The sequence below is a fragment of the Pongo pygmaeus genome, chromosome Y (assembly GCF_028885625.2).
Source record: "Pongo pygmaeus isolate AG05252 chromosome Y, NHGRI_mPonPyg2-v2.0_pri, whole genome shotgun sequence".
In the NCBI taxonomy this organism is placed as follows: Eukaryota; Metazoa; Chordata; class Mammalia; order Primates; family Hominidae; genus Pongo; species Pongo pygmaeus.
Genome location: NC_072397.2, coordinates 6533101 through 6560644, shown reverse-complemented (window position 1 = coordinate 6560644; position 27544 = coordinate 6533101). Strand labels below are relative to the sequence as shown.

General features: G+C 39.2%; 1 protein-coding gene across 14 annotated transcripts in view; it reads right to left on the bottom strand.

Annotated features, from left to right (window-relative positions):
* Positions 1-27544, bottom strand: part of LOC129025937 (neuroligin-4, X-linked) — a 292127-nt gene that overhangs the window by 241575 nt on the left and 23008 nt on the right. For 4 of the 14 annotated variants that reach the window (XM_063661008.1, XM_063661011.1, XM_063661002.1 and 1 more), the window contains exon 2: positions 6700-6781. The exons of the other annotated variants lie outside the window; for them this stretch is intronic. The gene's annotated coding sequence lies outside the window, so the exon portion shown is untranslated. The remainder of the gene's footprint in view (positions 1-6699; positions 6782-27544) is intronic. 14 annotated transcript variants of the gene reach the window in all.

Below are 27544 nucleotides of genomic sequence, written 5' to 3'. Positions count from 1 at the left end.
CTCCAAAATAAATTTCATGGGGGGTGGAGCCAAGATGGCCAAATAGGAACAGTTCCAGTCCATAGTTCCCAGCATGAGTGATGCAGAAGACGGGTGATTTCTGCATTTCCAACTGAGGTACTGAGTTCATTTCACTGGGGAGTGTCGGACAGTGGGTGAAGCACACCGAGCATGAGCCGAAGCAGGGTGAGGCATAACCTCACCTGGGAAGTGCAAGGGGTCAGGGAATTCCCTTTCCTAGTTAAAGAAAGAGGTGACAGATGTCACCTGGAAAATCAGGTCACTCCCACCCTAATACTGTGCATTTCCAATGGTCTTAGCAAACAGCACACCAGGAGATTATACCTTGCACCTGGCCCAGAGGGTCTTATGCCCACAAAGTCCTCACTCATTGATAGCACAGCACTCTGAGATCAAACTACAGGGGGCAGCAAGGCTGGGGGATGGGCGCCCGCCATTGCTCAGGCTTGAGTAGGTAAACAAAGTGGCCAGGAAGCTGGAACTGGGTGGAGCCCACCACAGCTCAAGAAGGCCTGCCTGCCTCTGTAGACTCCACCCCTGGGGGCAGAGCATAACCAAACAAAAGGCAGCAGACAACTCTAGAGACTTAAATGTCCCTGTCTGACAGCTTGGAAGACAGTAGTGGTTTTCCCAGCACCCAGCTGGAGATCTGAGAATGGACAGACTGCCTCCTCAAGTGGGTCCCTGACCCCCAAGTAGCCTAACTGGGAGGCAACCCCCTGTAGGGGCAGACTGACACCTCACACGGCTGGGTACTCCTCTGAGACAAAACTTCCAGGGGAACGATCAGAAAGCAACATTTGCTGTTCACCAATATCCACTGTTCTGCAGCCTCCGCTGCTGATACCCAGGCAAACAGGGTCTGGAGTGGACCTCCAGCAAATTCCAACAGACCTGCAGCTGAGGGTTCTGACAGTTAGAAGTAAAATTAACAAACAGAAAGGACATCCACACCAAAACCCCATCTGTACGTCACCATCATCAAACATCAAAAGTAGATAAAAACCACAAAGATGGGGAAAAAAAAAGAGCAGAAAAACTGGAAACTCGAAAAATCAGAGCACCTCTCCTCCTCCAAAGGAACACAGCACCTCACCAGCAATGGAACAAAGCTGGATGGAGAATGACTTTGATGAGTTGAGAGAAGAAGGCTTCAGACAATCAGACTACTCTAAGCTAAAGGAGGAAGTATGAACCCATGGCAAAGAAGTTAAAAAACTTGAAAAAAAATTAGACGAATGGATACAAGAATAATCAATGCAGAAAAGTCCTTAAAGAACCTGATGGAGCTGAAAACCACCGCACGAGAACTACGTGACAAATGCACAAGTCTCAGTAGCTGATTCTATCAACTGGAAGAAAGGGTATCAGTGATGGAAGATCAAATGAATGAAATGAAGTGAGAAGAGAAGTTTAGAGAAAAAAGAATTAAAAGTAATGGACAAAGCCTCCAAGAAATATGGGACTATGTGAAAAGACCAATTCTACTTCTGATTGGTGTACCTGAAAGTGACGGGGAGAATGGAACCAAGTTGGAAAACACTCTGCAGGATATTATCCAGGAGAACTTCCCCAATCTAGCAAGGCAGGCCAACATTCAGATGCAGGAAATACAGAGAATGCCACTAAGATACTCCTCGACAAGAGCAACTCCAAGACACATAATTGTCAGATTCACCAAAGCTGAAATGAAGAAAAAAATGTTAAGGGCAGCCAGAGAGAAAGGTCGAGTTACCCACAAAGGGAAGCCCATCAGACTAACAGTGGATCTCTCGGCAGAAACTCTACAAGCCAGAAGAGAGTGGGGGCCAATATTCAACATTCTTAAAGAAAAGAATTTTCAAACCAGAATTTCATATCCAGCCAAACTAAGCTTCATAAGTGAAGGAGAAATAAAATCCTGTACAGACAAGCAAATGCTGAGAGATTTTGTCACCACCAGGCCTGCCCTACAAGAGCTCCTGAAGGAAGCACTATACATGGAAAGGAACAACTGGTCCCAGCCACTGCAAAAATATGCCAAATTGTAAAGACCATCAAGGCTACAAAGAAACTGCATCAACCAATGAGCAAATTAACCAGCTAATATAATGACAGGATCAAATTCACATGTAACAATAGTAACCTTAAACGTAAATGGGCTAAATGCTCCAATGAAAAGACACAGACTGGCAAATTAGATAAAGAGTCAACACCCATCAGTGTGCTGTATTCAGGAAACCCACCTCACATGCACAGACACCCATAGGCTCAAAATAAAGGGATGGAGGAAGATCTACCAAGCAAATGGAAAACAAAAAAAGCCAGGGGTTGCAATCCTAGTCTCTGATAAAACAGACTTTAAACCAACAAAGATCAAAAGAGACAAAGAAGGCCATTACATAATGGTAAAGGGTTCAATTCAAAAAGAAGAGCTAACTATCCTAAGTATATATACACCCAATACAGGAGCACCCAGATTCATAAAGCGATTCCTTAGAGACCTACAAAGAGATGTAGACTCCCACACAATCTTAATGGGAGAGTTTAAAACCCCACTGTCAACATTAGACAGATCAATGAGACAGAAACTTAACAATGATATCCAGGAACTGAACTCAGCTCTACACCGAGTTGACCTAATAGATATCTACAGAACTCTCCACCCCAAATCAACAGAATGTACATTCTTTTCAGCACCACGCCACACCTATTCCAAAATTGACCACATAGTTAGAAGTAAAGCACTCCTCAGCAAATGTAAAAGAACATAAATTATAACAAACTGTCTCTCAGACCACAGTGCAATCAAAATAGAACTCGAGATTAAGAAACTCACTCAAAACCACTCAACTACATAGAAATTGAACAACCTGCTTCTGAATGGCTACTGGGTACATAACGAAATGACGGCAGAAATAAAGATGTTATTTGAAACCAATGAGAACAAAGACACAACATACCAGAATCTCTGGGACACATTCAAAGCAGTGTGTAGAAGGAAATTTATAGCACTAAATACCCACAAGAGAAAGCAGGAAAGATCTAAAATTGACACCCTAACATCACAATTAAAATAACTAGAGAAGCAAGAGCAAACACATTCAAAAGCTAGCAGAAGGCAAGAAATAACTAAGATCAGAGCAGAACTGAAGGAAATAGAGACATAAAAAACCTTTCAAGAATCAATGAATCCAGGAGCTGGTTTTTTGAAAAGATCAACAAAATTGACAGACCGCTAGCAAGACTAACAAAGAATAAAAGAGACAAGAATCAACTAGATGCAATAAAAAATGATAAAGGGGATAGCATCACCGATCCCACAGAAATATAAACTACTATAGTAGTTTGTATAGTAGAGAATACTATAAACACTTCTATGCAAATAAACTAGAAAATCTAGAAGAAATGGATAAATTCCTCAACACATACACCCTCCCAGGACTAAACCAGGAAGAAGTTGAATCTATGAATAGACCAATAACAGGCTCTGAAATTGAGGCAATTATTAATAGCTTACCAACCAGAAAATGTCCAGGACCAGATGGATTCACAGCCAAATTCTACCACAGGTACAAGGAGGAGCTGGTACCATTCCTTCTGAAACTATTCCAATCAATAGAAAAAGAGGGAATCCTACCTAAGTCATTTAATGAGGCCAGCATCATCCTGATACCAAAGCCCGGCAGAGACACAACAAAAAAAGAAAATTTTAGACCAACTTCCCTGATGAACATCGATGCAAAAATCCTCAGTAAAATACTGGCAAACTGAATTCAGCAGCACATCAAAAAGCGTATCTGCCATGATCAAGTGGGCTTCATCCCTGGGATGCAAGGCTGATTCAACATACACAAATCAATAAATGTAATCCAGCATATAAACAGAACCAACGACAAAAACCATATGATTATCTGAATAGATGAAGAAAAGGCCTTTGACAAAATTCCACAATGCTTCATGCTAAAAACTCTCAATAAATTGGGTATTGATAGGACATATCTCAAAATAATAAGAGCTATCTATGACAAACCCACAGCCAATATCATACTGAATGGGCAAAACCTGGAAGCATTCCCTTTGAAAACTGGGACAAGACAGGGATGCCCTCTCTCACCACTCCTATTCGACATAGTGTTGGAAGTTCTGGCCAGGGCAATTAGGCAGAAGAAGGAAATAAAGGGTATTCAACTACGAAAAGAGGGAGTCAGATTGTCTCTGTTTGCATGTGACATGATTGTATATTTAGAAAACCCCATCGTCTCAGCTCAAAACCTCCCTACGCTGATAAGCAACTTCAGCAAAGTCTCAGGATACAAAATCCTGTGCAAAAATCACAAGCATTCTTATACACCAATAACAGAAAAACAGAGAGCCAAATCATGAGTGAACTCCCATTCATAATTGCCAAAAAGAGAATAAAATACCTAGGAATACAACTTCCAAGGTATGTGAAGGACTTCTTCAAAAATAACTATAAACCACTGTTCAAGGAAATAAATGAGGACAGAAACAAATGGAAAAGCATTCCATGCTAAAGGATAGGAAGAATCAATATGGTGAAAATGGTCAAAATGCCCAACGTAATTTCTAAATTAAATGCTATCCCCAACAAGTTACCACTGTCTTTTTCACAGAACTGGAAAAAGTTAGTCTAAACTTCATATGGAACCAAAAAAGGGCCCGGATTCGACAGAAAATCCTGAGCAAGAAGAACAAAGCTAGAGGCATCATGATAAGTGACTTCAAACTATACTACAGGGCTACAGCAAACAAATCAGCATGGTATGGGTACCAAAACAGATATATAGACCAATGGAACAGAACGGAGGCCTCAGCTACAACCATCTGATCTTTGACAAAGCTGACACACACAAGCGGTGGGGAAAAGGTTCCCTATTTAATAAATGCTGTTGGGAAAACTGGCTAGCTACGAAGAAAACGGAAACTAGACCCCTTTCTTACATCTTTTACAAAAATCAAATCAAAATGGATCAAAGATTTAAATGTAAGACCTAGGACCATAAAAATCCTGAAGGAAAACCTGGCCAATACCATTCACGACATAGGCATGGGCAAAGACTTCATGTCCAAAACCCCACAAGCAACGGCAACAAAAGTCAAATTGACAAATGAGATGTAAATAAACTAAAGAGCATCTGCATAGCAAAAGAAACTAACATCAGAGTGAATAGCTAACCTAGAGAATGAGAGAGAATTTTTGAAATCTATCCATCTGACAAAGGGCTAATATCCAGAATCTACAAAGCACTTAAATTGACAAGAATAAAAGAAACAAATTGACAAGAATAAAAGAAACAACCCCAACAAAAAATGGGCAAAGTAAATGAACAGACAGTTATCAAAGGATGATATTTATGCAGCCAACAGACATATGAAAAAACAGTCATCATCACTGGTCATTAGAGAAATGCAAATCAAAACCAAAATGAGATACCATCTCACGCCAGTTAGAATGACAGTCATTAAAAAGTCAGGAAACAACAGATACCAGAGAAGTTATGGAAAAATAAGAACACTTTTACACTGTTGGTGGAAGTATAAATTAGTTCAACCATTGCAGAAGACAGTGTGGCGATTCCTCAAGTATCTAGAACTGCAAATATCATTTGACCCAGTAATCCCATTACTGGGCATATATCCAAAGGATTATAAATCATTCTACAATAAAGACCCATGCACACGTATGTTTATTGAGGCACTATTCACAATAGCAAAGACTTGGAACCAACCCAAATGTCCATCAGTGATAGACTGGATTAACAAATTGTGGCACATATACACCATGGAATACTATGCAGCTATAAAAAAGGATAAGTTCATGTCCTTTGCGGTGACATGGATGAAGATGGAAACCATCATTCTCAGCAAACTATCACAAGAACAGAAAACCAAACAACACATGTTCTTACTCATAAGTGGGAGTTAAACAATGACAACACATGCAGACAGGGAGGGGAACATCACATACTGGGGCCTGTCAGTGGGTAGGGTCTAGGGGAGGGATAACATTAGAAGAAATACTTAATGTAGGTAATGGGCTGATGGGTGCAGCAAACCACCAGGGCATGTGTATACCTATTACAAAGTGCACGTTCTGCTCATGTAACCCAGAACTTAAAGTATAATAATAAAGTATAGAAGAGAAACTATGATTAATAAACAGTTACCTCTCAATGTAGGACAATGTATTACATGATTTTGTGAAAATACCAGACACTATATTCAAAATTCCAGAAGTCTTCATGCCCTTGGGTCTCTTAAACAAATATATCAGCAGTATTTGACAATTTCCATACCCCCAAATTTTCAAACAGAAACTCAAAAGTTTATCTTCACAATGGTGTGGGATTAACTTTGCAATTTTAGAAGTAAACACACAGAAAATCATATACCATTATGTTTTCCCCAGAAGGAAAGTTTAGGCAGAGAAATGTTGCAAAAATGTGGAAAACATTTATATCCAGAGAAAGACAAGGGATAACAGGACAATAGATGTAATTTTCTTTCATATCACCTCTGTATTACATTTGTCGAGGCTTTCAAAAATGTTCCATAGAATTACTTTATTTAAAGGGAGAGTAGAGATCTGCTACTCAGGTATGTGTGTTTGATGAATGTAAACAGCAATAAGTCTGCATTGCCCTGTAAACCAAAGGACAAATTAAAATTCCTTACCTAAAGTACTGAGGGCCAGTTGGCTGATCTGCAGAGAAGTGGACACTTCCAACTACCTCCTCTCAATTTCTTGTTTTCCATTCTAAAAACAGTATTGCAAAATACATCTAATTAATCCCCTTGGCAAACACATTGCCATTGTCTTTGGAGGGATCATTTTGGTAAGTGTATTCTCATTCCCATTCCCAATGCACACATGTGTTTTAGAATTCAAGAAAAGTAGGTTCCTTCCTTTTATGAAATGTGATAAATAACAAAGTACTTATCTCCCTTAGAAATCAACATCATTTTCCAGGCAATAAATGCTATGAGGGTTTCCGGTTGAATGCAATGTTTTTCTAAATTACTCCACAATGACATTCCGTAAGAGAAATACCACTGTTCCTATTTTACAAAGAAGAAAACAAAGCCTCTGAAAGGTTGAGATCTGTCCAAGGAGTTGAAGAATACACACACATACACACACACACACACACACAGACATACACACACATATACACACACACACCTATAAATATATACAGATGTTCCTGGAACTGCAATGGCGATTACATCTGAAAAACCCATGATATGTTCAAAATATCATAAGACAAACATTTATCACATAGACAAAATATACCATGCAAAATAGCCTAGTCTATTTCGAATATGTGCAGGACACTTTACTTTAGCCTACAGTTGGGTAAAAGCATCTAACAGAAAGTCTATTTTATAATAAAGTGTTGAGCATCTCATGTAATTTATTGAATCCTGTACTGAAAGTGTGAATTAGAATGATTATATGGGTACTGGATGTAGAGTCTCTAGTGAATTCTGTAAACCAAAATTAAAATTCTAAGGCTCCAGTTAACTGAATATAAACCGTCTCTGCCAAGGGCATTCCAAACTAATCCTGAAAAACTTCTTCTGGCCATGAGGGGACATGGGGATTGGACATGCCTCACTATAACCTTCTCTCTTTGGAACTCAGGCACAACTGACCAGAATTAACATTAAAACAGAGATCATAAGACAAACCAAATAGACTCTTGATAACAAAAAAATACCAAATTTCAACCTCTCTGGTGTAGCATCACATGATAGATACCAGGCCCTAAAAGAAATCAAAGCATTGTACCCCAAAATATACCTCTTTCATATATTTTGAAATGGCCCCTCAAAGCTGTCTGTTATAAGGAAGACCTGCATTCTACTCTTTACCCAAATTGTCAGAAGAAAGAGACCTGGGATAATTAATCAAGCTCAAGACATTTAGGGCATTGTTTGCTCAAGATTCATCAGGAAGTCTTCTAACCATGAGGCAAACACTATCTAATCCAAGGAGAGATAAAGTGGCGTGAACAAGTTTTTCAGGTTTACTTCCCTTGACTGGTCTTTTGCTCATCTTGATGCAATTAGATGAGCATCTAGCATCTTTCAAGGGTCTGAATGGGAAACTTTTGCCATCTATTGCTTCTAACGATGGCCAACTATGAGATTTTATATGCATAAGACCTTGGTCTCCACAACACCTTTTCTTAACCCAGACACTCCTTTCTATTGATTCCAGGTCTTTAGATAACTTAACTCCTTCAACCAATTGCCTATTTGAAAACCTTTGAATCCATCTATAACCTGGAACCCCCTGCTTCAAGTTGTGCCACCTTCCTGGAAGAAACAAATGTATACCTTGAATTGATGAATGTCTGCCTGTAATTTCTCTCCCCTTCAAAATGTATAAAATCATGCTCATCCCCCTTAGGTACATGTTCTCTGGATCTCTTGGGGCTGTGTCACAGGCCTAGGTCACTGGTATTTGGCTCAGAATAAAGCTCTTTAAATATTTTATGGACATCTACAATGTGTATTGCCTTCACACCATCATAAGGTTGAAAATCATTAGTTGAACCATCATAAGAAGTTACTGATTGTGTATGTGAGTGTGTGTGCAGTATATGTGTGTGTGTATAAATATATAGATATATCTGTGTATGTTTTTTTCCCTAAACCCTGTGCTCCTCATGACTAGAATATTAAGTCTCTTTCTCATATTATGGAAGTCTACACAGTGGTGCTGAAATGACTAAACAATGGGACCTCTCAGTGGTAACTAAGGTTTACATTTTCTTTTGCCTCTTAACACCATTTTAAAAATATTTGGCAGCTTTAATAAAACAAAATGGTTATGGACTTTAAAATCTGTCCCTTCGTAATTTCATTGAGTTCAGAAAATGCATCATTGAAACAATATTTTAAATAAAAGTCACAGTCTTCAAGACAAAAGCCATAACTGAGAGAGTTCACATTGGCTCTGGAAATACAATTTACAAGTTTATGGAATCAGCAAATTCATCTGTGAAGCCCTGATGAGTTAAAGTGTTTGTGGCGTGGTTAGAAGACCTCCTGATGAATCTTGAGCAAACAATGCTCTAAATGTTTTGAGTTTGATTAATTATCCCAGGTCTCTTTCTTCTGACAACTGTCAGAAATGTTGGGTGCAGTACTGAATGGGGAAGAGCATCCTACAAATTCATACTCTGAGGAAGTTGGAGTCTACTCTTTCCAGAAAAATTCTTGACTCTAAATTCTTCACATTAGTTTAATACGGAGAAATGTTGTTTAATATACATATTAGTTTCATTATTTTTACCCCCAATTTCATACTCATTTCTTTGTGTCAGTTTTTTCATGTTGGAGGTGAACAGGCACCCGCTGATTTGGGTGTACAAGGATCTCAGGGGAAAATCTGTCCCACCATGGCCCAGCCCCAAATCCCGCAACACTACATGAGTCCTGCTGAGGCTCAGAAACCAATACCCCAAAATACGGCATTTTGACAGGCCGAGCTGAAGAAGTCCAAGGTCTCTCTGACCTCCCCCTCTCCCACTGCCTCTCCCAAAGAAGCTGAAGTTTCTCTATTTGCCTAAGACACAGACTCCCACAAGGAGAATGATTGTTTTTCAACCCCTTATTGTTATATCTTTATTGACTGCAGAAAAAAACCAAGATGACACCACACCTGAGCAGTCAGTTTTCCAAGGTTATCCTCAAGGATTATTTAATTTTCAAAAAGTTATTTACAAGTTAATCTCTGTTCTAGTAATCTCCTCAACAGAATTCCTCTTCTCCCCCTCCAATCATCTGTATTACTGGGATCCAAGCCCCCACTCTTTCTGTAACCTCAGGTTGGTATATAAGCTTCAGGATCTCATGGGAGGTTGCGTCTTCATTCTGAAGGCTCCTTTGTATCTGCATTATGCATGTTTGTATGTCATTTCTCCTGTAAATTGGTCTGCCTAGTCAGTAATTTTTCAGTAGAACTTAAGGGGGTAAAAAGCCTTGGCCTCTACAGTTATGACACAATGAGCGGGTTCATGAAAGCTGCTCTGCTCTTTTGAAAGCCGCAGTTCGGAGAACCCAGGAACCAACACTGCTGGCAATAGGGTAAGACATTCTCATCAGCCAGCCAGGCTCCTGGTCTCTCTCTCCCGCTGTGCAACCTGGTTGAGTGGACAGTAATAGTCACTGATTGTCTCCATCATTTTTCATTGAATCTTTAGGGGGCCAAGGGCCTTGATCACAACACTGCCTAGCTTCCCTGTGTATGCTCCTAATTTTAACTAGCTCTACCACTTAGCAGCCCAACAATCTGAGTAAGTGACTTCACTCTGTTTGTCTTTCTTGGCTGTAAAATGAAGATAACAACTGTGTGGTCTGCATGATAATGGTCCCCCTGAGATGCCCATGTGTTAATATGCAGAACTTGTGACTTTGTGTGGTCTTACATGGAAAAGGGATTTGAATGAAAGAGGCAGGTGGAATTAAGGTTCCCAGTCAGCAGACCTTGAAATCAGGAGATGATTGCAGGTTATCCATTGGGCCCATAGAAAAGGGAAAAAGAGGGACAAACAAAAAGATGACAGAACAGGGACTCAGGCTACTGGCATTGAAGGCAGAGAAAGGAGCCTATGAGCCAAGGAAAGTAGGAAGTTTCTAGAATCTGGAAAAGGTAGGGAAATGTATCCTCTCATAGCGCTTCCAAAAATAATGTAGTCCTGATTATACCTTGATTTTAGCCTCCTAAGTCTCATTTTGGACTTCTGAATGCTAGAACTGTATGAAGCCACTAGGTCTGTAGTAACTTGCTACCACAGCACAGATAGGAAACTAATACTAATGGTTACTGTGGGGTAGAGTTGTTGACACCAATGAGTTAATATAAAAAGCACTTGGAACAGGTCTTAGTAAAGAAGAAAAGCTGCATAATTGTCAACCTATATTACAGCTAATAACCAAATAGGTAAGTCTGAATTAAGGAAGCAAATTAGCAGGTAGAGTGGCAGAGTGAAAGGGACATATTAGACTGCACATAATGACATTTGAGAGCATACAACTCCCCTTACAGTTTTCATTTAAATAATATCCTATTCTATCCATCATTTTTTGTTCGTTTGTTTTGTTTTTGAGATGGAGTCTCGCTCTGGTGCCCAGCTAGAGTGCAGTGACACCATCTTGGCTCACTGCAACCTCTCCATCCTGGGCTCAAGCAATTCTCCTGCCTCATCTTCCAGAGTATCTGGGATTACAGGTATGCACCACCATGCCTGGCAAATTTTTGTATTTTTAGTAGAGACAGGTTTAACCATGTAGGACAGGCTAGTCTCAAACTCCTGACCTCAAGTCATCCACCTCCCTCGGCCTCCCAAAGTGCTGGGATTACAAGAATGAGTCACCATGCCAGCCCCATCATTGTTTTGACTACAAAAGCATTATAGGATATCTTGACAGGTGTATTTATTTCATACCTCAAGATGGTCAAGATTTATTTATAGTTGTACTCATTTGTCAAATAGCAACACATTACTCACACAAAATAATCATGTCCTTTGAATGGGAAAGGTTTAATATTGATCATGAGAGCTCTAGAACATTTTGAAAAATACCAGGAGGTATCAATAAAGTTCATAACTCAACATTAAAAAATGGAAATAGGACTGGAACTGAAAATATTCACATGGCTTTATGGAGTTGGGCAAGTCTCATCTCTCTCTCTCTCTCTCTCTCTGCTATGATCTGAATGGTTGTGTCGCTCCAAATTCCTATGTTAAAATCATGACCCCCAAGATGATGGTATCTGGAGGTGAGGCCCTTGGGAGGTGATGAGGTCATGAGGTTGGAGCCTCATGAATGGGACTGGTGCCCTCATTAAAGGGAACTCAGAGAGCTCCTTTATCCCTTCCACCACATGAGGATACAAGGAAAAGGCACTATCTACAAACCAAGATATGTGTCCTCACCAGACACTGAATCTGCCACACCTTCATCTTGGACTCCCAGCCTCCAGAACTCAGCAATAGATGTCTGGTATTTATAAGCCACACAGTCTATTGTATTTCCTGACAGGAATCCAAATAGACTAAAACATTCCATATGTGGTCTCTAACACTACTATGGCTTCCAGACCACCTAATATAAAATGCAGATATCCATCTTTTAGTTAGATGAAGGTTGAAAGATTGTGACTCCAAAAATGATGGGTAGCATCATAACAAAACTTAGTGTATATTGATTATATGAAGTAATTTAGGATAATTAAATGCCATCATGTACACCCACTGAGCTCTGATACCTGACTCAATGTGTTTTGCTTTAAGTGGAAGTGGATCCCATATGTACATTAATACATTGACTTTTCACACTCTAAACTTCTTGTGGGAAGGTGCCATGTATTATGATACTTTTGTACTCAGAGGACAAGAAAACCCCTGGAAGGCAAACCACAGTGATTTTCCAACAACTACTTCACTGCCTCAGGACACCTGTTTCTACCACTGGAAAGTGGGACAGGATGAATCTGCCTAACCTGCTGGCAGAATGAAATACAACCGTGAATATAAAAAGAAGTTTCCAAATTCTAAAGCAACAAATAAATGCCTGTATGACTATTCTAGTGAGAAATGAATATTTTCATTATTGTTTTTAAAAGTACTGTAGTGCAGTGACAGCAGCCATCATAACCATCGTGCAGATCCTTCAACATCATCATTTGCGCAGTAAAACAAACTATGAGAAATATACTTCTTTCACGGACTTATGCTAAAAAAAAAATTAGAAATAGTAAGGGGCCAGGCATGATGGTTCACACCTGTACTCTGAGGAGGTTGAAGCAGGAGGACTACTAGAGGCCGGAAGTTCAAGACCAGCCTGAATAACATAGGAACTGCATCTGTACAAAAAAAGAGATTTTAAATCAACTAGGTGTGGCGGAACGTGCCTGTGGTCTCAGGGGAGGCTGAAGCGTGAGATGGGAAGATCGCCTGAGCCCAGGAGCTCAAAAGCTGCAGTGAGCTATGACTGTACTCCTACACTCCAACCTGAGCAATAGAACAAGACCCTGCCTCAAAAAAAAAAAAAAAAAAGAAAAAGAAAAAGAGAAAAAAAAAGGAAGAAATTCTAAGCATATGTTGATCTTTTAGGTAGGGGATTATGTGTGTATGCATATATGCATACATTGAGATAATTTACAAAATTCCAACATCAAACACAAGCTTTTGAACGGTTGAGCTAAGAGAGCTCCTATCCACTAATAACTGAAAAACACCCATCGATTCACTTTGAAACACCATCATGAGGAAAATGAGACATATTTTGTTCACAAAAGTTAGAAAATATTCATATAGCCAAAAGGAAAAGACAAGGCTTTGGGTCATATTGTCTTAGCATCAAGATCACTCCAGTTGCATAGGGCTAGAATTGTCTACCATATCAACTTGCTCCAATGAGTGTCAGGGCTTTGAGTAAAGTCTTTTTTTTTAATGATAGTAGGTAAAAATTTAGAATAGTGCTACTCATGTAATTTTGATGGAATTCCTAAGAGGAGGGAAACCTACATGTCAGAATTTATGATATATAAATTTATATAGTTATATATTTTTATATATGTATATGTATTTATATATTAATATAATATATATATTTATATACTAAAAATTTATATATTTTTATACACACACACACACACACACACACACACACACACACACTGTTTTGGTACCAGTACCATGCTTTGGTTACTGGGGCCTTGTAGCATGGCTTGAAGTCAGGTAGCGTGATGCCTCCAACTTTGTTCTTTTCGCTTAGGATGGTCTTGGCTATACAAGCTCTTTTTAGGTTCCGTATGAAATTTAAGGTATTTTTTTCTAATTCTGTGAAGAAAGTCATGGTAGCTTGATGGGGATAGCATTGATTCTATAAATTACTTTGGGCAGTACTGCCATTTTCACAATATTGATTCTTCCAATCCACGAGCATGGAATGTTTTTCCGTTTGTTTGTGTCCTCTCTTATTTCCTTGAACAGTGGTTTGTAGCTCTCCTTGAAGAGGTCCTTCACATCCCTTGTAAGTTGTATTCCTAGGCATTTTATTATCTTTGTAGCAATTGTGAATGGAAGTTCACTCATGATATGGCTCTCTGTTTGTGTATTATTGGGGTATAGGAATGCTTGTGATTTTTCTACCTTGATTTTGAATCCTGAGACTTTGCTAAAGTTGCTTATCAACTTAAGGAAGTTTTGGGGCTGAGACAATGGAGCTTACTAAATATACACTCATGTCATCTGCAAACAGAGACAATTTGACTCCCTCTCTTCCTATCTGAATATATTGTATTTCTTTGTCTTGCCTGATTGCCCTGGCCAGAACTTCCAATACTATGTTGAATAGGAGTGGTGACAGGGCATCCTTGTCTTGTGCCAGTTTTCAAAGGGAATGCTTCCAGCTTTTGTCTACTCAGTATGATATTGACTGTGGCTTTGTCATAAATAGCTCTTATTAGAGATATGTTCCATTAATACCTAGTTTATTGAGGATTTTTAGCATGAAGGAATGTTGAATTTTTTTGAAGGCCTTTTCTGCATCGAGATAATCATGTGTTTTTTGTCACTGGTTCTGTTTATATGATGGACAGCATTTATTGATTTTCATACATTGATTCAGACTTCCATCCCATTGATGGAAGTCGGCTCAATCGTGGTGTATAAACTTTTTGATGTGCTGCTGGATTCTGTTTGACAGTATTTTATTGAAAAATTTCACACCAATGTTCATCAGGGATATTTGCCTGAAATTTTATTTTTCTATTGTGTCTCTGCCAGGTTGTGGTATCACGATGATGCCGGCCTCATAAAATGAGTTACGGAGGTTCCCTCTTTTTCTATTGTTTGGAATAGTTTCAAAAGGAATGGTACCAGCTATTCTTTGTACCTCTGGTAGAATTTAGCTGTGAATCCTTCTGGTCCTGTTGCTTTTTTTAGTTGGTAGGCTGTTAATTACAGCATCAATTTCAGAACTTGTTATTGGTCTATTCAGAGATTTGAATTCTTCCTGGTGTAGTCCTGGGAAGATGTATGTGTCCAGGAATTTATCCATTTCTTCTAGATTTCATTGTTTATTTCCATAGAGGTGTTTATAGTATTCTCTGATGGTAGCTGTGTTTCTGTGGGATCAGTGGTGACAGGCCATGTATCATTTTTTATTGTGTCTTTTTTATTCTTCTGACTTTTCTTCTCTAGTAGTCTCGCTAGTGGTCCACCTATTTTATCAATCTTTTCAGAAAACCAGCTCCTGTATTCACTGATTTTTTGAAGGGTTTTTCTGTATCTCTTTCCTTCTGCTCTGCTACAATCTTAGTTGTTTCTTGTTTACTACTAGCTTTGCAATTTGTTTGCTCTTGTTTCTCCAGTTCTTTCAACTGTGATGTTAGTGTGTCAATTTTAGATCTTCCCCCACTTTCTCCTGTGGGCATTTATTGCTATAAATTTCCACCTAAACACTGCTTTGGCTGGGTCTCAGAGATTCTAATATGTTGTGTGTTTGTTCTCACTGATTTCAAAGAACATCTTTATTTCTGACTTCATTTCATTATTTACCCAGTAGTCATTCAGGAACAGGTTGTTTAGTTTCCATGTAGTTGTGCAGTTTTGAGTAAGTTTCTTAATCCTGAGTCTAATTTGATCACATTCGGGTCTGACAGACTGTTTGTTATGATTTACATTCTTTTGTATTTTCTGAGGAGTTTTTTACTTCCAATTATATGGTCCATTTTAGAATAAGTGTGATGTGGTGCTGAGAAGAACATATATTCTGTTGATTTAGGGTGCAAAGTTCTGTAGAGGTCTACTGTGTCCACTTCATCCAGAGTTGAGTTCAAGTCCTGATATCCTTGTTTTCTGTCTCATTGATCTGTCTAATATTGACAGTGGGATGTTAAAGTCTCCCACTATTATTGTGTGGGAGTCTAGGCCTCTTTGTAGGTGTAAGAACTTGCTTTATGAATTTAGGTGCTCCTGTGTTGGGTGCAGATATACTTAAGACAGTTAGCTATTCTTGTTGCATTGAACCCTTTACCATTATGTAATGCCCTTCTTTGTCTTCTTTGATCTTTGTTGATTAAAGTCTGTTTTATCAGAGACTAGGATTGAAAGCCCTCCTTTTTCTTTTTTCTTTCCATTTGCTTGCTAAATGGTCCTCCATCCCTTTATTTTGAGCGTATGTGTATTTCTGCACGTGAGACAGGACTGTGTGAAAAGAGCAAACCTATGTTTGACAGGTATAACTGAAAGTGACAGGCAGAATGGAACCAAGCTGGAAAACACTCTTCAGGATATTATCCAGGAGAACTTCCCCGACCTAGCAAGGCAGGTCAACATTCACATTCAGGAAATATAAAGAACACCACAAAGATACTCCTCGAGAAAAGCAACCCCAAGATACATAATTGTCAGATTCACAAAGGTTGAAATGAAGGAAAAATGTTAAGGGCAGCCAGAGAGAAAGCTCAGTTACCCATAAAGGGAAGCCCATCAGACTAACAGTGGATCTCTCTGCAGAAACCCTACAATCAAGAAGAGAGTAGAGGCCAATATCCAACATTTTTAGAGAAAAGAATTTACAACTCAGAATTTCATATCCAGCAAAGCTAAGCTTCACTTGCAAAGGAGAAATAAAATCCTTTGCAGACCAGCAAAGGCTGAGAGATTTTGTCAACACCAGGCCTGCCTTACAGGAGCTCCTGAAGGAAGGACTAAGTATGGAAAGGAACAACTGGTACCAGCCACTGCCAAAATATACCAAATGGTAAAGACCATGGACCCGATGAAGAAATTGCATCAACTAATGTGCAAAATAACCAGCTAACATCATAATGACAGGATCAAATCAACATAACAATATTAAACTTAAATGTAAACGGGCTAAATGCCTCAATTAAGACACAGACTGGAAAACTGGATAAAGAGTCAAATTTTGGGGGAAGAAAGAATGGGGAAAATAATGGCTTTCAGAGCTATTTTAAATGATTGCTGCGATAAAAACATATTTGTGTGTATTCAAGCTAAAACACCCTTTTCAGCCCTGAAAAACTTTACCCATTCTGTGGCAGTTCATCATGGAAAGGAAGAAAATACATTCTCACATCATGTATGCATGCTCGGTAAATGCCGCATGCGCACATGCACTCACATGCCAGGAAGCAGGCACACGCCAGAACGCATGCACACATTTCTGCAAATGATGCCCTATGCATCACCGGGTGTAACGTTCCGCGTGGAGCACCATAGGCAGGAAGCTCATTAGGAGCAGATGGGGTGAAGGTCCCAGGGAAGTGTCCACTGTTGGAGCTTCTGGGAAATACTGAGATAAAACAGTCCTCACCAAGACTCTTTTCTTTCTTTCCTAGGGAGTATTAGTCTTCCTACCCCAAGAGGCCAGTATGTCAGTGCCCATGATAATCCGAGTGCTCCATCCTGTCCCTCTTTTTCTCTAGCTGATTTCATGGACCCACATTGCAGGATTTCGGAAAGCAATGGCCCCTGATGAGAGAGGAATCAGTAAATTAGTTTTGCAGAATAAGGAAACTGGGAGAGAAGTGCAAGAAACGGCATTTTAGCCCTCAATAATGAATAAGTTGTGTGGAGATGGAATAGTAGCAGTACTCTAAGTTGAAGGAGGCCTGAAAAGAATGAGAAAAAGCAAGAAACCAAGGGTGAAATGCAGTGATTCCTAGGTATACTCAGGTTGGATGGAAGATGAAGTATACCGTCCAGAAGAAAGAAATGATGACTGTGGTTGTAACGATGGAGAAGGGGCAAGTGGTGAAGCACAGTGGAGACTTGTTGATGAATTTTGAACGAGATCGTCTTACACAATCAATTATATAGGAAAATGAAGAAAGAATAGCTTTAAAAATAGATTAGAGGATGTACAAGTCATAGACAGGATATGATTAAAATAGTAACACAAAAAGTGAGCAGATGACCAAGGAAATTAGAGATGTATCACATAAGAAGAAATGGTAGGACCTGTTATTTCTGAAAGTGATTTACATTGGGGACGAGAAAGAGAGGGGATTCAAATCCAAGATGAGGGACTGAGAGGAGATGCTATGAGCAGAGAGCAGGGTAAGCTTGGGAAGATGATGAGACAATTTCGGGAACACTGAACTGAGTTTTGGGCAGAACATATAGGTAATGTTGTTCAAAGGGGAGCTATAAGGACAGGAAGAAACTTAGAGGGGAAGTGAGGGCAGAAAGTATAGGCCCCGGGGGTCTCTCCAAAGGAAATTATCATCAAACCATGAGTATATGCAAAGCTTCATAGGACAGTAAGAGAGACAGTAGGAAGGAATAGAAGTGACTCAACGATGGCATTTATGGAGTGACAATGACTGCAAAGGCAGGAGGAACAGACAGTCAGAAAAGTCAGTTCAATTTTAGGCAGTGGAAGAAAATTAGGAGAATAGAATGTGAGGAAGGAGAAAGTTACCTAAAGCGGGGCAATAAACAAGTCAGGGCCTATGGAGAATCTCCTAGCAGGGTATGTGTTTCCTGAGGTATCAGCCCTTCCGGTGGTCAGCTGGATAACTGAGGGGATGCTGCCTATTGTGAGAAAAATAAAAGGTGTAAGAGAAGTGGGAATAACTAAAGAAATGTTTCTCAATAAGTTTACCTGCTCTTGAGGTCAGGACACAGATAGGTCTTAGAATTATAATTAGGTTAGAATGGTTGAGAAGGTTTTATTGTTTTTGTTTTTGTTGTTTTGTTTTTTGTTTGTTTTGTTCTGTTTTGACACAGGGTCTTGCTCTGTCACCCAAGATGGAGTGTAATAGTGTGATCTGGGATCACTGCAGCCTCTGCATTCCAGGCTTAACTGATCCTCCAATCTCAGCCTACCACATAGCTGGGACTACAGGTGTACACCATCATGCCTGGCTTAATTTTTATACTTTTTGTAGAGACGCATTTTGCCACGTTACCCAGGCTGGTCTCCAACTCCTGAACTGAAGTCATCCTTCTACTTCGGCCACCATGCCTCGTTGAAAATTTCTTGATAATGGATATGTTTCAGGTAAAAACAGAAATGCCAATTTCAGGTTAAAAAATACGCATCCAAACAAGAAAATATAGAAAAACAATAATCTCTAAAAGTCTACTAACTACCTTATAATCACCAAGAAAATAATAAATAACATATCTGTCAGTCCCATGGATCTCTAAAGCATCTAATAATTTTGACCTTCACCCACCTCTGAACTCTTTCCCTTTTCTTATCTGGACAGTTTTACCTATAACTGCAACTTTGGATGGTTATTTCTCGTCTTGGCCTCTAACAGTTTGCAAATTTCTATCAGTGTCATCCTTCCAATGCCTCTGCAGATCCTCATTCCTTCCCCATTTCCTCAATCTCTAACACAGTTGAATCTATTAGTAGATCTCAACTTGCACTACTAATCTTCTGTATTCTATCCCAACCTCTGCTATCACGAAACGGATATTCCTTAAATAATTCTGCAAAGTTCTGCTATGATTCCCCCATTGCCTACAGAATAACATCCATGACTTACCAGCAAGTTGCACCACCTGAAATGATCTGATTTCAATTTCATCACAGAAGCTCAACATGCCCTTAAGATGACACTCAACACAACACAGCCCATTCCTCAACACTTGCTGTACCTATGTGTTTGTTCACAGTTTCTCCTTTGTCCTTATGACAGAATTCTATGCAGCTCCTAAGCTACCTCCTTTGGAAGAGCTTCTGTGATAGTCTAGCTTCCAAGATGGCCAATTGACACCTACAATTAACACCTTCTGGGGTGACAAGATTTCACCTCCAAATCTAGTGCAAAAGTGACAAGGTGTCACCTCCAAGATCAAGTTCTAAGAGTATGTGGCTTTCATATTAGACTCCCTTTCAGCCTCCTTCTTTCTGCCTTCACTTTCAGAAATGCCAGCTGTTAAGGTCATGTGTATAGCCCTAGGGAGAAGCCAATGTGGCCAAGAACTGAAGCCTCCTGCCCAGCGACACATAAGTGAGATTCTCCCACACCATCATAAAACTGCAAGCCTTATCTACAATTTGACCACAACATGATGAGAGATCCTGAGCTACAAATGGCCAGCTACATTGTTCTTGAATCCCTGAAGTAAAGAAATGTATGAGATAATAAATGTTTGCAGTTTTAACCTAAGGTTTAGAGGAATTTTTTATGCAGCAATAGATAACTAATGCACTGTGCTAAATGACACAAATGGAAAGCAAGATTCTGTGCTGCCAAGGTGTGTTTTTATCCACTTATGGAATGTATGATGCGCATGCCTTGTAGTATGGGTATTTTCATTTATCGTTTTGTCTTCCTTACTGAGAGTCTGCCTTCCTTGGGATCAGAGGTTGAATCTTATCTCTGTTTCTATGACTGATGGTATCTGGTATGATGACTTTCTCAAAGTAAGATGTCAGTACTTAGTTATCAAATGTATAAACGACGAAGGAAGAAAAGATGTCATATGCATGGTTTCTCAGTCTTTAAAGGAAGAATAGCTGCATGCAGCCTGGAATTACCAGACCTTCATTTGAGAAGCCATATATCTGTGGATCCCTGAAATGAGAAACAATCTGCTGCCTTCAAGTTGCTGTAATGTTTTGAATTATGAGTCAAGCATTTGGAGGCCATGGGGAAAGAAATAATGCCCAGCATATCAATGAGTTTTTATGGTTGTTGTTATTAATCTTTAAGGCCCTCACAGTCCATAGCACATGGTAGATGCCCAATAAATATGCTTTGGCTTGAATTGACTGGGAAACTGAAAATATAAAGATAACTTTTAAATCAGTAGAGCACAACTGGATGACAAAAAGCAAATAATGATACCCAGAGCTATGGATGCCAGCCTCTGAACAGGAAGGAGTAAAACAGAATGTTGAGCTCAGTACTTAAGTAGGTCCTGTGTGCACATATAAGCTAGAAATACCCTAATGCAGTAGTTCTAAAAGGGTGATCCCAAGACCAGCAGCAGGAACTTGAACTGGGGAATTATGGGTCCCATCTCAGATGTGCTGACTCAGAAACTCCTGGGATGGATCCCGGCAATTTGCCTTTAATAAGCTCACAAGCAGACTCTGATGCTTATGTTTGAGAAACACTATAAAATCTGCTTCAAAAGCAATGAAGACATTGGGTTTAGCCCCTCCTTACAGTAGCAATGTACTGAAGATGATCATTCTAAGAAATTCAACAATAGAATGAATGGGAATTAACCCCTGAACCCATGAATGTGTGGATGCAGCTATCAGACAAACCAGGAAACCATGAGCCAATTTTTACTATTACAATGCAAGACTGAGGGTTTGCAGCAGGAGTTCAAACTCTACTCCTTTTATCCCTCAAAGATGTCACCCTGCAACACGATCATCCCTCAATGTATTCATCTCTTCCACCATTTCTTTTTTGCCTTTTTTTTTTTTTTTTTTTTGAGACAGAGTCTCGCTCTGTCACCCAGGCTGGAGTGCAGTGGCGCGATCTCGGCTCACTGCAAGCTCCGCCTCCCAGGTTCACACCATTCTCCTGGCTCAGCCTCCCAAGTAGCTGGGAATACAGGTGTCTGCCACCATGCCCGGCTAATTTTTTGTATTTTTAGTAGAGACGGGGGTTTCATTGTGTTAGCCAGGATCGTCTCGATCTCCTGACCTTGTGATCTGCCTGCCTCGGCCTCCCAAGGTGCTGGGATAACAGGTGTGAGCCATGGCGCCTGGACCTCTACCACCATTTCTTTCAGATACTTCTACCTCCTCCAGTACTGCAGTCTCCCATCATTGGGAAGACCTTTCATGAACTCTGACAGCATTCCTGTTCCCCCAAGTTCTAATGTTCTCCTAGCCCCATGCTCATCAGCTGTGCCACTCTGATTAGAGTCATAGTATTAGATGAATTTATGCTATTGCTTGAGCAGTGTCTTTATCTTCCAGCACAGCACACACCAGAAGGGAGCTCATGTCTCTTCCTCACCTACCCTCACTGGGCTGCCCAGTGCCTGCTAGGCAATACGCACTCAGTGACCAATGTACTAAACGCACAGCTAAGTTTCAAAAAGTTCTGACATTCACATCAAATATGAGGTTACATAAAATAGCATTAATCCAATTTCTCAAGTTAAGAAAGATCTCCTCCCAGATAAGAAAAGCAAAAGGCATGCATAACAAAACTGTATGTCCACACAAGAGTGAGGAAAGATGTGAAGTTTGTTCATTTGCTTAATAGTTTACAATTCACAAGTTTGAAGTCAAAAATACACAGGATTACTGTAGCCTTGTGGTATAGTTTGAAGTCAGATAGTGTGATGCCTCCAAAACAGCATGGTACTGGTACCAAAACAGATATAAAGACCAATGGAAAAGAACAAAGGCCTCTGAAATAACACCACACATACGCAACCATCTGATTTTGACAAGCCTGACAAAAACAAGCAATGGGGCAAGGATTCCCTATTTAATAAATGGTGCTGGGAAAACTGGCTAGCCATACGCAGAAAACTGAAACTGGACCCCTTCCTTACACCTTATACAAAAAGTAACTCAAGAAGGATTAAAGATTTAAACATAAGACCCAAAACCATAAAAACTCTAGAAGAAAACCTAGGCAATACCATTCAGGACATGGGCATGGACAAAAATTTCTTGAAGAAAGCACCAAAAGCAATGGCAACAAAAGCCAAAATTGACAAATGTTATGTAAATAAAAAGCTTCTGCATAGCAAAAGAAACTAACATCAGAGTGAACAGCCAACCTACAGAATGGGAGAAAATTTTTCCAATCTATCCATCTGACAAAGGGCTAATATCGAGAATCTCCAAGGAACTTAAACATATTTACAAGAACAAAACAACCCCCTCAAAAAGTGGGCAAAAGATATGAACAGACACTTCTCAAAAGAAGATATTTATGCAGCAACAAAAATGAAAAAAAGCTCATCATCACTGGTCATCAGAGAAATGGAAATCAAAACCACAATGAGATACCATCTCACACCAGTTAGAATGGTGATCATAAAAAAGTCAGGAAACAACAGATGCTGGAGAAGATGTGGAGAAATAGGAATGCTTTTACACTGTTGGTGGGAGGGTAATTTAGTTCAGCCATTGTGGAAGACACTGTGGCCATTCTTTAATGATCTAGAACCAGAAATAGCATTTAACCCAGCATTCCCGTTACTGGTTTTATACCCAAAGTATTATAAATCATTCTACAATAAAGACACATGCACACGTATGTTTTTTGAGTCATGGTTCACAATAGCAAAGACTTGGAACCAACTCAAATGCCGATCAATGATAGACTGGATAAATAAAATGTGGTACATACACACCATTGAATACTATGCAGCCATATAAAAGGATGAGTTCATGTCCTTTGCAGGGACATGGATGAAGCTGGAAACCATCATTCTTAGCAAACTTAACACAGAGACAGAAAACCAAACACCACATGTTCTCACTCATTAGTGGGAGTTGAACGAGAACACATGGACACAGGGAGGAGAACATCACACACAGGGGCCTGTCCTGGAGTTGCGGGGTAGGGGAGGGATAGCATTAGGAGAAATACCTAATGTAGTTGACGGACTGGTGGGTGCAACAAACCACCATGACACATGTGTACCTATTTAACAAACCTGCACGTTCTGCACATGTACCCCAGATCTTAAAATATAATTTTTTAAGAAAAGAAAATATACTGGAAAAATGCAATGTTGCAGTTCCTATTTCCTGAAAGTCAGACATAGAAGAAACTGAAGGGCAAAAATTGAATACGATGAAGTGTACTCTCCACCACCAAGTTTAACTTCAGTGCAATTTCAACTGTCTACCATAAATAACACACTGGGCTTACAGGAAACCAGCCGACTTCAGAGGGTCTAAATGTCTTTGATTGTGTAAACACTTGTGGATGGGTTTTAAATTACACCATTGCTACTAGCAAGGCCCTTCTTGAGAATTCATATCCAACACTTCAGCAGGTCACTATAAATCATCAGGTCACTCTAAAATTTATTTAGAAAACTCACAGATCATCTCATATCCCTAATCATGATTTAAATGAGCAGTACTCAAGTCAAGAGTCTTAATTACAATGATCATTGCTCTCAACTCACGTACCTTAGAAAGGTCCTGGGGATTGCTCCAACTCACTCATTTTAAAATTGAGGGAAGGGAAACTCCACTGTTGATCTTCAGATGCCTGCAATGAAATATGGGACCCTCATTCCACAATGTGTTGATGTAGTGACATGGAGCAGTGGAATATTAAAATCCTCAGGATGATGTGAAAGTGATTATGGAAGATAAGTGTGGCTGGGTTAGGAGTATGCCCTTCAAACCCAGCTCTGCCCCAGGCTGGCCGTATAACTTTGGGTCTATCCGTTATGCATCACAAGGTCAATAAGCAAGGTGTTCATTAATTTGATTGCAATCATCGTTACACAATGTATATGTATATCCAGTCATCAAATTGGACATTTTCCATATATACAGTCTTTGTCAATTAAATATTTTTAAATGAAAAAATGAATTTTAATAAAGAACTCTGTGTCTCAGTGTATGAGTTTCCTAGAATTGCTGTCAGAAAGAGTCACAAGCTTTATGTCTCAGGAAACAGGAATATACTCTCTCAAAGTTCTGGAGTCTAGAAGTCCAAAATCATGGTGTTGGCCATGCTGCCTCTGAGGGTTCTTGGTGAGGATGTTTCCTGTCTCTTCTAAATTCAGGGGGTTGCCAGCAATCCTTGGCATTCCCTTTTTTGTAGTTGCATCATGCCAACCTCTGCTTCCATCATCAGATGGCCATCTTCACCTTGTGAGTGCCTGTGTCTTCACACGGTGTTTATGACACCAGTTACACAGAATGAGGGCCACCTTAATCACCTCATTGTAATTACATCTGCAAAGACCTTATTTCAAAATAAGATCACATTCTGAGGTGCTGGGCATAAGGATTTCAATATATCTTTTTGGGGAATGCAAATCAATCTGTAACACAGTTCAATCCTTAACAGTAAATCAGATTTTATTTGTAAAATTAGAGGGTGAGAATCAAGGTATTTTAGTTTCAATCACTAAAATGTGAAGCCTGGGACAAAGCAGAATGAGAAAAATGCACTAGATTCTCTCTCTCTCTCTCTCTCAAACACACACACACACACACACACACACACACAGAGAGAGAGAGAGAGAGAGAGAGACACATTTAGAATTGGGAATTGAGAAAATGCAACCTTTGGTTGGATGGGTGGATGTGTTTACTTCAAACAGGCATTTTATCATCATACAAAAATGACCCTGCCATTTCTACATATTTGCATCACACTGATGAATGAGGTGAGTATATATTCTCTCTGCACATATTCAAAACTGCATCCGCCATAAATGTGGAACACAACTACAACCAAACTGTATTTGGAGGCAATCTGCATACATACATCAAACCCTGTGTGCAATAATACATAACATTTCCTTTTCTCCTGTAATTGGCTGGAGCCTAATTTATTGACCTATTTCCTTGTAGAGCAAAACCTTATTGTAAACCTACCCCATTACTTAGTCGTAATATTTTAACCACGGCATCAACATTTCAAAAATGTAACCAAATTTTTAAAAATGTACCCAGGGAGAAGTAAAACACTGAGGTTTATAAGTGGTTTAGTGAAAATAATACAGACCTCTTGTATCAACTATAAATATTAAATAAATGTATATAGGAAAACAACAAGGTTCACTGCATTATACAATTTTATAGAATTAAAATTTTATTAACTAGTTGGTGTGTATTTCCCAGACTTTTAGAAATTTCATATGGAGTGGAAGTTGGCACTTCAAATGAAATGAGGCTTACTGCTATTTTATTAACCTTGGAATAAAAATAACTGTTTTGCATGTATCCTTTAATTATAAAAGTTATAAAACTTCCCCATTTATTATCCAAATTAAAAACAATAATAAAAAATAACTTATTATGGGGTCATTTATGACAAAGGTTATACTGCATTTTTCAGGGTTAGTGACATTAATTCTGAGCCTCTGAGGTTAAGAGACATTTTTAAGAAACACATTTTCCACATAAATTCATCTCACTCACTCATGGAATATTACAATTTTTTATTTTGTTGGATAATCTAATTTTAATCAATGCAACAGTTCAGAAAATATAACACCATTTTCAATGAGTCTTAAGTTTAATTTTCTGTTTAACACATTTCTGGTGTTCCCATTGATGTTAATAACTTCTAATAACTGACAGCCATCATCAATGTGTTCATATCTGTGGAACAGTATATCTCAGTTTTCACATCAAATGTTTAAATACTCTCTTCCCATCTACTGAGCTTTCATTTGGAACATGATTTTGCCCAATTTTAGATAAGCTAGCTGCATTTCCTTCTGCACTTTGTTCTATCAGATACTTATCAGGGATTTTCTTTTTCTTTATTTCCTGTCTTTGTTTTCTGTTAAGCTCTCATTTACATAAATCAATGCCATCTCCTTTCGGATAATGTGCGTTATATTGACTGTCACCAAATGTCAATCCGATTCTCATTACAACTGATAGAATTCGTGAAGTCTATTCTGGTTATGAAAAATATCTTCCAAAATAATATGCTTACTATCTCTCATTGCACTCTTTGCCCGGTTTACCTTATCTGGTCATGCCCAGCATACACATCAGGACTACTAGAACCCAAAAACCAGCGAAATTCCACATGCAAAACTTGGAATAAGTACACCTCATTTCATAACAGCGCTTTTTAACTGGGATGGATTTTACTCCCCAGTGGGTATCTGAAAATGTCTGGAGACATTTGTGGATGTCAAACTCAAAAGTAGCAAAGACTGGGGAGGATGCAGAGAAAAGAGAATCCTTATACACTGTTGATGAGAATGTAAATTAGCATAAGTTTTGTGGAAAACAGTGTGGAAATTCCTCGAAGAACTAAAATAGAACTGCCACCTTACACAGCAATTCCACTACTGGATATCTACTCAAATAAAAAGAAATTGCTATGTCAAAAGGATACCTGCACTCATATGTTTAACACACCACTATTCACAACAGCAAGCATATAGAATCCAACTAGGCATCTATCAATGGAAAAATGAATAAAGAAAATGGGATACAGATGCATAATGAAATATTATTCAGCCATAAAAAGAACAAAACCATGTCTTTTGCAGGAACATGTATGGAACTGGAGGCCATTATCTTAAGTGAAACAACTTGTAAACAGAAAGTAAAAAAACACACATCCTCACTCATAAATGGGAGCTAAATAATGTGTACACATGGACACAGAGAGTAGAATAACAGACACTGGAGAATCAAAAGGATGGCAGGGTGGAAGGATGGTTGGATGGTGAGGAATGAGAAATTACCTAACAGAGTGTATGTGATTTGGGTGGTGGTTACACTAAAAACACAGATTTCTTCACTATGCAATATATCCATGTAACAAAATGACACTTGTGCCCATTAAATTTATATATTT